Source organism: Chrysoperla carnea, chromosome 3 (genome assembly GCF_905475395.1).
Source record: "Chrysoperla carnea chromosome 3, inChrCarn1.1, whole genome shotgun sequence".
In the NCBI taxonomy this organism is placed as follows: domain Eukaryota; kingdom Metazoa; phylum Arthropoda; class Insecta; order Neuroptera; family Chrysopidae; genus Chrysoperla; species Chrysoperla carnea.
In genome coordinates, this window is record NC_058339.1 from 74,909,449 (window position 1) to 74,924,140 (window position 14,692).

A 14,692-nucleotide genomic window follows, 5' to 3' on the forward strand; every position below is an offset into this window, starting at 1 on the left:
ATTTCTTGTTACTCATTTTAAACTGATTTTGATCTGTCATTAAAGTTTTATTGAACAAACAATTATTTATTTCACACAAAATCATTTTTAACAAAACAACAAACAAAAATTGCACGTAATTCTGTTATTTCTAATTGAAGAAAATTATTTTATAACACTACATGTTGAACGAAAGCTTTTATTGATAGCATAAATAATCATATTTTATTACGTATTTCACAACACGTAATCAAAAGTATTTTAAAAATTCATTAGTTTTTAATAGCACGTAAATGTCTTTTTTTTACACACACACACAAAAGATTGCACGTACTTCGTTAAATGTTTATATTTTAAATAATTGCACGTAAAAAAGTTTATAAGAAACACGTATAAAGAATCACGCCGCGATTTCTTTGGGTTTTCTTTTGCTTTGTATTAAAACGAGAACGAATGTAAACGATTTTATCGTGTTTGGTAGTAACGACGTTCACACGTACACGTTTCAAATAATACTAAACACCGTCGTGTATTATTGTTCTGCTTGACTCTTCATGATTCAATTTCATGTGAGTGTAGTGTGTACGTGTAATCGTGAGTACGTGTGTGTGTTTGTGTATGTTCGTGAAAAACACACATACACAAACGTAACACGAATTGAGTCGACTTGTTACGAATATTGCCGACAGTAATATATGTGTATGGATATATTTATATTACGTATATTATGATTATGATAACTATTGAATGTGTATAGTTACAATATTTAGACATTTATACATCTATATGTATATATATATATATATTGTTTTCAATGTTTATTTGTAGGCTGTTCTCTGACTGCGCTTTGAAATGAAAAGGCCAACCCAATTGAAGGCGGGTATATTCAACTGTTTTTGTATACATACAGAGAACGGTGTTTTTGCGCTACTGTTAGAGCGCATCACATGTGAATGTGAGGTATACACCTGTACTCCCTGCCCCTAAATTAAAAAATAATATACTAAAAATTTATATATATATATATATATATATATATATATATTTATATATTTTTTTAATAAAACATAACAACCATATTCTTTTTTTTTTTTTTTGCTGAGAAAAACAAACGCGAAAAAAACTATAATTTCTAGCAATTGAACTATATATCTGATATAGGTTCTTGGATAAGAAAAAATTATTGTATCCAAAAAACATATCAAAAATTAATTGCCGTAAAGTATTAATTGTATTATAAAACATGATATTCAAAGGCAATTGCAGAAAAAAAAAAAATTAGTGAAGAATATTATTTAGTCAAACTGAAAGATTTTAGAAATTTTCTTAAACTTAAATAACTTGTTGATTGATTTAAGAAAAAAAATAAATTTTTCGATATAAAAAATTATTTGTCTCTATAATTATTTGAAGAAAGCGTCAATTCGAAAATAAAAGACAATAGAATAAAAATTTAAAAATTAAAAGATTTACTTGCAAAATAATTGCATGAAAAATAAGGAATAAATTAAAAAGTAATAAAACAATTCAATATTACCATATTTTATAAGGTACGTTTTTTCTTCAACTCATTTAATATCTACCAGATTTTTCAAAATTAATTATTAAAATTTCAAAAAAATATTTCTTTAATAAATATTATTCGTTTTGTAATATTTCATATGGCGTGTCAATTTGATGGAAGCGCCGATCAATATTAATTACTTTCAAAGTTTTAAAAAAATACAAAAATATTAATATGTACTACCAAAAATAAAAGAAATATTAAATATCCTGCAAAATTCTCTTCAAATAAGAAGTTTATATTTGTTTCCGGGAAAACCAAAAAAAAAGGATATCGAACAGTTCGTTTTAAAAAACTATTATATATTTTCTAATTTAATTTTTAGTATTTCTTTTAAACAAAAGTTTTGTAGTTAAAATAAAATATAATTTTTTAGAAGTCATAAACATACTGTATTTTTTCCCTTCGCTCCATACAAATTTAGATGTATGATAATATGGTTTTTTCAAGAAAAATTATCATATCAATTTACATTCAAGCATACAATGCCAATAAAAATCGATTCAATTTCTTGACAACATGAAAACCAACTTTTGAATCTATTTTGAGCAGAATTGACTCAACATGAGCTCATAATGAAGTGAAATTTTGTTGATTGATGTTTAGTAAGTTTGTAAGATTGATAATTAAGTAAAATAGTTGGTTTAAATCGTGATTTGTTTGTCAAATTTATATAGAAAATGATTTAGATGTTTCGATTTTCGTGTTTCGACGATACTATTTTGCATAGGTATCGGTTAATATTTAAAGGAAATCATTGATAAAATAATGCAGAAAAGGGGATTGGAAAAAGACGAGAAATTTCCGAAAAAAATTGATTTCTTCATTATTGAACAGAAATTTATCAATCATCTAAATGACAGACAAAAATTACCGTAGAAATTTTGTTACATTATAAGCTCATAGTCTCAATGTAGCTTGAATTAAAAATTGAAAAAATTACCTATTGATTAAAGTTAATGTTAAAAGTTTCCATACATTTTAGGAAGAGTGGCTGATTAAAATCTTCACAATTAACGATTAACTACAAAAACTTTAATGGTGGAAGCGCAAAAAATATTCCATAATGTTAACAAATAATAGTTGAAAAAAATAATAAACACGGATTCTACTAAAAAATAGACTTATTTAAGTTCAGCTAGTGACACAAACGTGTTTCTTTAGTTTTTTTAAAACTATTATATTAATAATTTATATTAATCTTTTGGTAGTACATATTAAATTATAATAAATAATTAAAATAATAAAAAATTATTTTATTATTAGTGTATGACTACAAGTTTTTTTATTTGATCTCAAAATTTTTCGAATTTGTGTTCATTCTCAGATTGAATATCTTGACAATGAACGCAAGTTCGAAAAATTTTGAGATCAAATAAAAAAACTTGTAGTCATACACTAATAATAAAATTATTTTTTATTATTTTAATTATTTATTATTATTTTAATATTTTATTGAGAATTTTCTAATTTATATCCACATAAAACACGCAAGTACATTCCTAAACAATTTTAAGATATATTAATATTTCGTTACCAGTGGAGAAAATACGTAATAACTCCAAAACTGTTCATTATATTCATTTTATGCCTAATGAGACATTTTTCTTAATTATTCATTAAATACTACTGAAATAATTATTTAATACCTTATATTTATAAATAGTGACTAAGCACTGAAGTACGTTAATCTGAGCGCACCCTCTTCTGCACCTTCTATTTCAAAACGGTTCAACGTTCAAAAAAAAGTTTCAGACAAAATTTGTAGAAACAGCTTTTATAAAAAATTGTTAATACGATTGAAGGCAAAAGAAACGAGGTATTCACAAAAAACTGATATTCGAGATCTTTGACCTTGAACATCTAAGGACACGCATGCGTGAACATATGTGACTTTTGAGACAACCTTTGTACTATCAAAATAAAGGTTTGTACAAAAATTCAGCTTATTCCGTTAGATTCCGAGGCTGACCACTTAATATGACTAAGATGATCGAGTTATAAATAATTGGCACATTTAGTATGATTTTGATTTGTAATGAAAATGGTTTCTTTTTAACAGCAAAAACGTTTTTTTCTTTTAAATCAAAATTTTAAACTATTTTTCGAATTCAAATCAAAATACTGCAGTATATACATAAATATATATATATATATATTTATATACACAAAAAATATATAAATTTATATAGACCTACGTATGTAGTAATGTAGTATGTAGATTTAATAGGTACATGTAAAAGTTACAGCCTACATAAAAATACGCGCGCCAAATCACATTAATTTAATATTTAAAAAAAATATATTTCGCAGTTGAATTTTCAGTTACATATATAATATATAACAGTATTTTCTACAACAGTGTTGCCATATCATTTCATTCAAAAAAGTGGTAAATTAAAAAGCCAGTAGTTGCTGTAAAAATTCAGCATATTCGAATTTTTAACTAAAAATTTTAGGAAATTATCGAAAAAAATTTCTGAAAGTATTTATCATAACCGTGAAAATATGTTACTCATATTACTTTAACCCACTTTTTAATCATAACCTCCTAAGTTAAAAAAATTAAAAATCCAAAAAAAATTGAATTTTTTTAATTAGGGAAATCATCTTGCCATGGGACAACTTGTTTCGTAATAGAAGTACAATTATAAGCTTTAACTGGATTTCAACAAGCATTGGATAAATAGATGGGTATTAAGCAACCATAGTTAATAACAACGATACTGTTAAATGTATAAATTAAGATTATTATTGAGAAACAATATTTCCTGATTTTTTCTAGGAAGTTTCTCAAACAAAAAATGAAGCACTCGAAAAATCATAAATGACTTTTTGTTTCAGAATTAGATAAAATTTGAATAACATTCGGTAATTTTTGGTTTTTCTATACTTACTATCGCTCAAAATTCTATATGACGAAAACTCTTCTGTCATGAGACCTCCAACCATTTTCCTAATGCATTTTTGTTTACCGTTTCCGAATCTGTCAGAAAAATACACCTTTTTACAATATTATAATAGCTATCTTTATTATAGCGGTACCAATAAAAATATGAGATCACTAGCGGCCCCGACGGACGTTGTCCCGTAAAAACGTAACTCCAATTCATGAATACCTATACTACGTTTAGCCTGTCCGCTAAACCCATCCCGCAAAACCCCAATTTAACTCCTATTTATTGGAGTGGCCTGACCTTCGACCTTTGGCCTGACCTTTGATAGTAGAGCTCGCTGCGCTCACATATGGCTCTAATAAATGCCTATTGACAATACCTGAATACTATTAAAAATACATAGTACACATAGTATACATAATGTGATATGATTTATATGCGCTCCCACCATTTAATGAAATTTCATTTTTTTGGTACGGAGCCCTCAAAAACAGTTGTAGTGGACCGAATGGTAAATCTAAACCATTCTCCAATCCCCTTGAACTCACACAAAAAATTTCATCAAAATCGGTCCAGCCGTCTAGGAGGAGTTCAATTACATACACACGCACACAAGAAATATATATATTAAGATTTTAAATGATCCTAAAAATTTTCTTAAAGAAAAAAATTAAAAAAGATTTACATAAAAACATAAACTTTTGGAAATTAAAACCATTTGATTTTTTGAAAAAATCAAAGCGTTTAACGATAAAATAATTTTTTGGAGATGAAAAAATCAGTATAGCAAGCCGTAAGATGATTAAAAAAGCACGCTTAAATTTGAAATCTGACAACGCTGTTCTACATATGTAGATAGATTTACGTTCACAGTATATAGGGGCTACCTACCTACTACATGTATGGGGAACATATACACACATATGAGACCTGGTAAGATAGGTAGGTAGTTGTATATTGTATATATGATTGATATTTGATTGATTTAATGTTTTTAAATTGACAAATTTTCAGCTTTTCTACATTTGATTCGTAAAAAAACAAATTTTTTTTCTGTTACATAAAAATATGTACCCCCGCTGTTTCGATGTGCGCCCTTACCTCATTGCTTAACCCTACCCATTCCATCCCTGTTTATGTAATATGTTTAAAGTACTTTTGTAAACCTTATTAAATTAATTTATTATATTTGTAATTGAGTTTAACCGATGAAAATGATTTAATACCTAAAGGTCATTTATAAAATATCCTGGCCCTAAATTTTTTAACAGATAATATTTAGTATTTTTGTATAATGATTTAAATTAATTTTGTACAGAAATGAGTACTCCCTTATAATTGCACCCATAATTTTAAAAAAATATTTCAATTTGTTTGGGAAAAATGAAAAGCTGGAAAAAATTATAAAAAGTTAAAAAAAATATTCAAAGCCTCGTACCGACCGCTAATCTTAAAAGTGATTTCTTCTTTTATATATATTTTGTCAAAAAACCGATAATAATTTCTCATCATTATACAAGTCTCTTCGTAATTTTCCGTCCATCTTGTATACAAGTAATCAAATGATAATTAATTAACTCCTCAGCCCTTCCATCAACCGCTCGGTAATTTAAGTCTCTTAATGAAAAATTTGCTAACTCGTTCAATCATGCATGATATATTTCACGCGTTAAATATCCTTTAATTTACTGAGAACGTTTATTTGAAGTGAATAAATCAAGAAACAAAAATTTAAATAATCATAATATATTCATTAATTAAAGGAAATATACTTTATTAAAAATGGCAATTTTAAATAAAAAATAAATATATTTATAAATGTATTTAATATGTACCAGTAAGAATGCTTTCAATAAAAATTATTGAATTTATATAAATAAATCATTTAAAAAATTTACTTACAATTTAACATTTATATATATAAAGAGTTATTTATGTCTAATAAAGAGCGTAAGCAAAAAGCCCATAATGGGAGTGCTGACTGCAAGAGTAATATTCTTTTAAATATAGAATTAGAATTATTCAAAAGTATAAATAAATCTGAATTTAAATGCAGATGTATTTAAACTTTGAGAGTAGGATTATTGTAAATATTTATACGGTAATTTTTTCAAATTATTTAATAGAACAAAAAAAATAATTTTATAAAAATTAATATTAAATAATTTAAAAAAAAAAAAGAATGTAATCATTTATCATTTGGTAATTGAAATGAAATGTTTGATATTTGCAAATAAATTTTCTATTGTTAAATATAATAAGTATTAAATTGGAATCCAATTTTTTGTTTAAAGTTATTTAAATAATAATAATAAATGATTATTTTCAATATTTCAAGCATATCAAAAATAATAATTTTTAATAAATTATAATTTAAAGAATTAATAATAAATAAATAATATTAATAATAAAAATATAGTATTCATTGGATAAAAAAATAACCTCAACCTTTAAACAGACCCACATTATTGAAATTGAAATAATAATTTTTAATTAACAAAATGGTGAATTAATTAATGAAAATTTACATTGACGGCATAATATAGTTTGTTGTAAATAGGTTAAGTATTGTAACTAAATATTAAAATTTAATTTTTTAACAATACTTATATCTTTAAGGTAGTACGAGCACCAAGGTAAGTTTAGACTTGTGGTTGAAATTATTTGTACCTTAATTTCAACTTTTAGTCTTGTATAAGCAGTTTTTTTGCTTTCAATAATTTATTAAGGTTTTAACTTTAATTTAAATAGTTTTTTCTTAACTTCCATCGGCTAGTATTGGAGAAATCTATGAAAACATATCATCAATCTACCGTTTACCCATTAGACTAATGTTAAATATGCCTACTTTTGAAGTCGTTTATTTATTTAAATAATCGGGCAACCCCCCTTAAAATTTTCAGAATTGATTGAGACTTATTTAAACTTCATATAAAAAAATCAAGCCTTTTATCCAAATTTGCCCGGTCGCTCGTACATCCTTAAGTATTGAAATCTATTTAAAGTCTTGAATTTTTTAAACTTTTATACGTAATTATTACTCTTGAAGTTTGGCATATACTGTAAAATCGCTTTTCCACGGTCGAAAATGAAGCTTTCATAATAATTATTACATAAAACAGAATACTTTTCAAAATTTCTATAGTAATTTTACCAAACAATTTTAATGATCACCTATTGATAAAAGTGTAAGTAAGGTTTTTATCGCCAGTTGGTAGGTTATGCCTAATTCGAATTTGAATATTTTGATTGGCCTTTAAAAATTGTAAGTACAAGTATTGCCATCTGGCAGTCTAAATTAGAACTTTTGATACCGGACCCACTTCTCGTTTTTGGAGTATGAATTATTATTGCCAATTGGCGGGTTGCAACTCCCAGTTATCAATAATAGTTTAGTAGAAATACAACAGTAGTTATCACGAAATTACTAATATTTTTATTAAACAAATTATTATTTTTTTAATCAAATAAATTATAAGTTTGTTATTTTTTACTTGCACGCAGTGAAATTAAAAAATATTATAAAATCTTGCAACAACTTAGGTATAGCTAATTGCATTTTGGGAAAAGCAAACTAGTTTTGTTACACATTGCCTTTTTTCAAACAGTTGGTACATGTATCAAGTTTTCCTGCCGTAAATGCTTAACTTAAGTCAAATTTGCTAAACGAATTAAGCATTGCTTACGATATAGACAATTTTCAAATTTATTGCATTTACACAATTAATTAGAATAATTATTAAAAGTTTAAAAATATAACTTTAATATTAACTTCATATAACTTTATTTAAAATAGTTTTCAATACCAATTTAATTAGTCATTTAAGTAATAATTAATTAAAATGAGTTGAGTATTTATTATAAATGCCAAAGTAAGCATGTTTGTTTGTTTGTTTGTAACGCTTTCACGCTAAACTTAGCGAATGGTTTTTAATGAAACTGTACAGCAATATAGCTCATACTTCAGAATAACACATGAGATATAATTTATAAAGATATATTTTTAAAAAATAAAGAAAATTTTTAAATTATTTTAATTTGACATTACCATAAATTACATATTTCTGTAAAAGTATCATTTGACATTACCATAAATTACAGATTTCTGTAAAAATAGTCAATATAAAATATTTCACGGTTATCTTTTCTGATATACTCAATGAATAATTACTATTATACATTTAAAAAAATAGAAAACCATACATAAACTTTACCTGTGTAAGACAATCCCTACCAATATTTCGAGTATTATAGAAAGGAGATAAGCGAGAGCAATATTTATTAATATTTACATTTAAACCCAGCGAAGCGTGTGGGTATCACTCTAGTTTGAAATAAGGAAATGTATTTTAAAATATATTATATTGTATTTAAAAATAAAAATATTAATTATTTAAATGAATATATTATTTATTCATAATTTATGTAACATTATTAACAATATAAAATTATTTTATTAAATGAATTCATTTAAATTAATAATATCAAATATTATTTTAATTCAAGGTTGTCTTGTAAGCATTCTACTTATTATATACATGGGAGAGTTTTGTACCATCGATCACAATATACATTAATATGTTTTTTTAAAATCCTTAAAAAAGAACGGAAATACATATTTTAAATAATACGTGATTTATGGCAAGATATCATAATATTCCATTGAGCATACCTTGATGTACGTACATTGGGTCGTCCATATTTATTTTACCTGGGCTACAATTCTCTCTAGGAAACAACACCATAGAACGTAAACGATTGAAACACTAAAATTCCTATAAGTTTATCTTATAGTAATTTCCACCTCTGAGCTTGATCTGCTGACAGATACTAGTTCTTAAACTAGATGCCAAAACGTTCCTTTTTTTAACGCAATTTTTAACGCAACCTTAGCATCTGAGACTGCGCGTTAGTAGGGTCTTAACCCTATATTCTATCTTCATATCTAATTGCTATTATTTTCATAGTTAGAAAGATCTTTCAAGAAACTGAAGGTTGATTATTGTCAAGATACAATACTTAACCGTACGCTAACATTTAATATTATTTAATTTTTAATTTATAATAAATATTAATTTTATTTTAAATATGGAGGTAGAACTACTAAGTCATTTAACCTTTTATGTCATTTTAATAGAAACATATTTTTAATAATGTGTTTCTATATAATTGTTATTATAATTGCAACACAATAACTCAAAAACGAAGAAAGATTTCAAGCTGAAATATTTACAGCGTACTCAAGACGTAAAAAATGAGGTCGAGTTCGTAACTCAGCAACAGGTCAATTGAGTCCTGGGTTCCTAGGACCCATTTTGTAAACCGTTAGCTATAGAACAAAAATTTAAATGTAAAAACTGTTCCTTATTATTACTTTTGTTTGAAATATTTTTTCGTAAACATCACTGTTTACCCGTGAGGGCGTAAATTAGGCGCAAATTGTAAAGTATGTATTATATGAGATAATCAGTAATGTGTATGTGACGTGTGTGTACATGCTATTTCAACAATTAACTCAGTCAATTGTTTGTTTTCACTTGTTTTCATTTTATTTCTATGGTGTTAAAATTTCAAAACATTTTTGTGGTTCTGTAATACCATCCATTATTTATACATTTCAAATTATATTCTAAAATAAGTTCCTTTATTTATGTTTTTTTTTTTTTCGTTTATAATTTTTGTATATATTTTTTTCGGTTTAAATGACTTAAGGCATTATTTTTTTTTCAATATTTTGTGTTGACTAACAGTAGAAACAACTGCCAAAGTTAACGTATTTAGTGCCTTTTATAGAGAATACCAGATGTATAAAGTTATATAGCGGAAAGTTGTCTGAGTCTGCCCACGTTATTAAGGTACAATCACTTTTCTATCATCTATGGGAGCTTCCATAAAATACGTACCTCGGTTAAAAGGTAAAGGGAATTAGTTCTTTTAGCGCTACGTCACGAACAACTTATTTGAGGAAGTTTTATCGGCATACTATGAAAAATTCGTAGGGTACGAGCTGCATTAGCTAAGCGAATTCCCTCAGAGATTGAAAAATAACATATTTTTCTTAAGCTCGAATATCTATTGCATTTTTAGTTTTCCAAGAATTTTTAATTAGAAAATAAAGCGCCTAGAAAAAAATCACACATGTACTTTCTTGCTTAAAACTGATCCAAAATTGCAAAAATAGTTTTAATTTTGACCTACCTTACGTACACTCCCAATTTTTCTCATTAACGCACTTGACCTTTCAAATACTAAAAATCTTCTTGATACCAAATTTTATTCAAATTGGACTTAAATTGCGACCCCTAGAGAGTTTACAGACCCATAGACGTATAAATAACATATGTATATACATACATAGATATATACATTATGTAAATCTCAATATATTATAAATGCGAAAGTAAGCATGTTTGTTTGATTGTTACGCTTTCATAATGCTTTGTTCACGCTAAAATGAATTCTCCGAAATGTAATTCAGAATCAAAATAATATTCATTGATTAAATTAATTTCAGTTTTTCGGTTTCTCTCAAATTAGTTTTTCCCAAACCTATATGCTCGTGTTCTCAAATTCTTATTTAAATAAAAGCTATACATAAGAGTCCAAATTACGATTCATCTTGACAACGTTCCCATATTACTTCGATGTAGATATACCAAGTGTACATAAATTTAAGCACGTTTTATCTCGATTTTATGGTTGTAAATTAATAAATTAAATAATGTAAGATAATGTAGGTAGGTATCTGTAAAATATATATTAGATATACAAACATATATTTGTAATAAAAGTTTAATATTGACTTAAAATTACAATTAATTTATTATTACAGTAGTTGATTGATAAATGGAATTAAAACTGTAACTAATTTCAATTTCAAATAATATTTTAATCATTTTATTAAATATTTTATTTCCATGTAAATAAAGAACTTCCATAAATCACTCACTGGCTTATCGGAGAATTAAACTTTGGTACCTACTTAAAATTCTAATTTTTTAGCACTGGCCCACTTTCGTTTAATGCAAATGAATGAGAATGCTAAAACATCTGAAAAATATACAAATTTTTCACCGTGCGCATACAATATAATCGACTTGGAAGTCATGGTTTTCACTCCGAACTTTGAAACTTCCGAACATATTCTGAAAGTGAACGAAAATACACGGGGAAAAACTTTCCTGACAGGCTGTTTTTTTAAGTTGACATATGCTTGAAACGCAATAAAAAATTTTACCGATAAAAATGCTAAAAAATGCTTGAATCGAAAAATGTTAGCACGCATCCTAAGCAGACATTAAAGTAACCTTTTTTGTTCGAAACATTTTTCCGCAAAACCGTACAGTTTAGGCAAAACCCGACTGAAAAATTTTACCCAAAATTGTTTTTTCGTATCAAAATTGTTTTATCGTATAATTGTTTCTGCGAAATCTAGGCACTATTCAAAAAAAAAATTTTCAATATATCCAATTAAAGCGGTTTGTTCTTCTATAAAGACCATTTTTGTTCAAATTGAATGAAAAAACTCACAAAAAGCTACATATTTTTTATTAATTATTGTCTAGACTATTCGGTTTACAAAAAAATGTTTCAAACAAAAAATGTTTTCGTTTTTATAAAGAACAACTTAAAGTGTTCGTCTAATGTTTGCCTGTTATGAAATGAAGGTTGGTTTTGATTAAACCGGAAAGATTGAATTCAATACCCGTATAAGATCTGGGTCTTATTAATTAACATTTTTCGTTTGAAGCATTTTCCTCGATTAAACTTATTTTTCGAGTTTTACGCATATGCCAAGTTAAAAAAGACACCATGTATACAAACAAACAATATCGTTTTTGAGAGATTGGTTAAGTGCCGTGTAGAAATTGCAAGCGGGCGAAAATGTTCTGACGGACGTTTCCCATTATCGAGACTGGACTGTATTAATACAATATGAGATAAATTCAATCGCCTCTCTTTCTATGATCAAGTATCAAAGTTGAATTTCAAAACACGACACAAAAGTCAATCATCTTATAAATATTTAAGTTTCGACTTTTCCTTTCGGAATTTAGAGTACAACTATGATTAAAGAGTTTATTAAAACAATGATTTTTTCGAATTATGTAACAAATTTCTTAAGGATCAATAAAAAAAACCGTGTCCTTTTGTTCTTGTACTTATTTTTGCATTGCAAATTAAAACGATTTTGGATCTAGCTAGGTTCAATTTTTAAAAAACGTCGTTTTATTCGCATTTTCAGAAAAATATGAAACATTGACTGCAAAATATGTCTCTTTCTGACATCTATTGGCGACGAAATCAAGTACATTACCGTTACATTCAAATTGGAATTTGTGTGGATACATTTTAAATGGTTCTTTACTTCAGGCTACAGAGAATTTTTATCTGCATTATATTACAGTAGTTACTTTTTTATTTAAACAGGTGAAGTATCACGTTTGAACTCTCGAAAAACTTTATAAATGGAGAGCAGAACTTTAAAACTTCGGATGTAGTAAATTTCCTACAATTGTTTCGTCAATATTTTTTTCTTTAAATCCAACGATCTATTTAAAAATTCGTTAAAAACTCGGAAATAGAAAAATTCCGGTTACGTTCATTTTTCAAGGTCACAATTAAAAAGCCCTCAATATGACATAATTTCTGTGAAAAGCTGACGATTTACAGATAATGGAAGTTACTTTAATGAAATGTCTTGGATTAGTAACAAAAAAATAATAATCGTAGAAATATAAAAATTAATTATGTAAAAATATGAACAGTAATAATTTGTAATTATTAGTTAAATTAATTTTTTGGTTAATAGAAAATAAATAATAATAAATCAATGTGAACTTAAAAATTGATTATATTTTTGATAAAAATTTCGTTTGATTTAATGAAATAAATTGAATTTAAAAAAAAAAAATATATAAATATTAGTATAATTTTTTTATTAATCATTTCCAATCAGTGATGCTCAATTTTCTATTAATTTTTAGTATACCGGGTGGTTTAGAATAATTTTTTGAAACTAAAATTATTTTAAAAAGTATACTAAAAACAGTAAAAAAACTTAAATATATGCACAGTTTTCAATTTCTTAAGAGTGTAAAATAGTCTTAATTCATCGAGTATATCAGAAAAATGGTCGTGAATTGTTTTACATTTACTATTTTAAATTTTTACAGAAACCTTTAATTTATGGTTACAAATATGATGATGATCATAGAAGGAGCAGTAAAATGTCAAATTTAATTTCATTTAAAAAATTTTTTATTTTTTACACAAACATTTTTTTATAAATTATAGCTCATGTGTTATTCTGACGTATGAGCTATATTATTGCACAGTTTCATTGAAATCCATTCGCTAGTTTTTGCATGAAAGCGAAATAAACCAAACAAACAAACAAACATCGTTCCTTACTTTCACATTTATAATATATAGGTATGTAAAAGAGCAGTTAAAAGAATCAAAATTAAAATAAAAAGATTTTTTAAATTATTCTAAAACAAAAGCGCATTTACAATTAGTCTCCAGCCTACCTGGATTCTGAAAAATTACCCACGTTTCCACAGAATGATTCATGGTACATTTTACTATATATTCTCCTGTTTTTTTCAAAAATTTTCTGATTTTGTAAAATAAGAATTGAAATATTCTGTCTTGGATAAAATTAAAAATATTATTCTATCTATTCGGTAGTTTCATCCAATTTTTCCCTCAAATATTTCATAGTTTCAAAATTTTATAAATTTGATTAATTTTGTTTTCTAAGCCCACAATAAATATTGTAAACAATTTTATAGATAAATAATATATAATTATATCAGTTATTACGATTTCAATATATATGTAATATATCTTCTTATTTCTATAAATTTAATATTTTTGTTCTTGATACATATAAATAACTATTAAATAAGACCTACCACATAGTACGAACGTATCTATAAAGTAGATATCTACATTATCAACATTATAAATACATACAAACACGTATAAACAATCGTAATAATATATACAAAAAAACAAAAATATAATAAAGTTATGATTTGATTATTAGATGGGATTATATCAAGATGTACAAAAAAAAAAAGAATATGATACTAAATTGATAATTATTAGAAAAATATTAATTTTATACTTTTTAAAATTCAATTATATTATTTTTATTATTATTTACTGTTAAAATATAATACGCATTTTTTTTTTTAATTTTGAGTTTATAAACTTGTTATATAGAAACGTAAGAATAACCATC

General features: G+C 25.6%; 1 protein-coding gene across 1 annotated transcript in view; it reads right to left on the minus strand.

Moving 5' to 3' along the window:
• Nucleotides 1-14,692, minus strand: part of LOC123296756 (protein bric-a-brac 1-like) — a 461,654-nt gene that overhangs the window by 370,467 nt on the left and 76,495 nt on the right. The window lies entirely within an intron of this gene.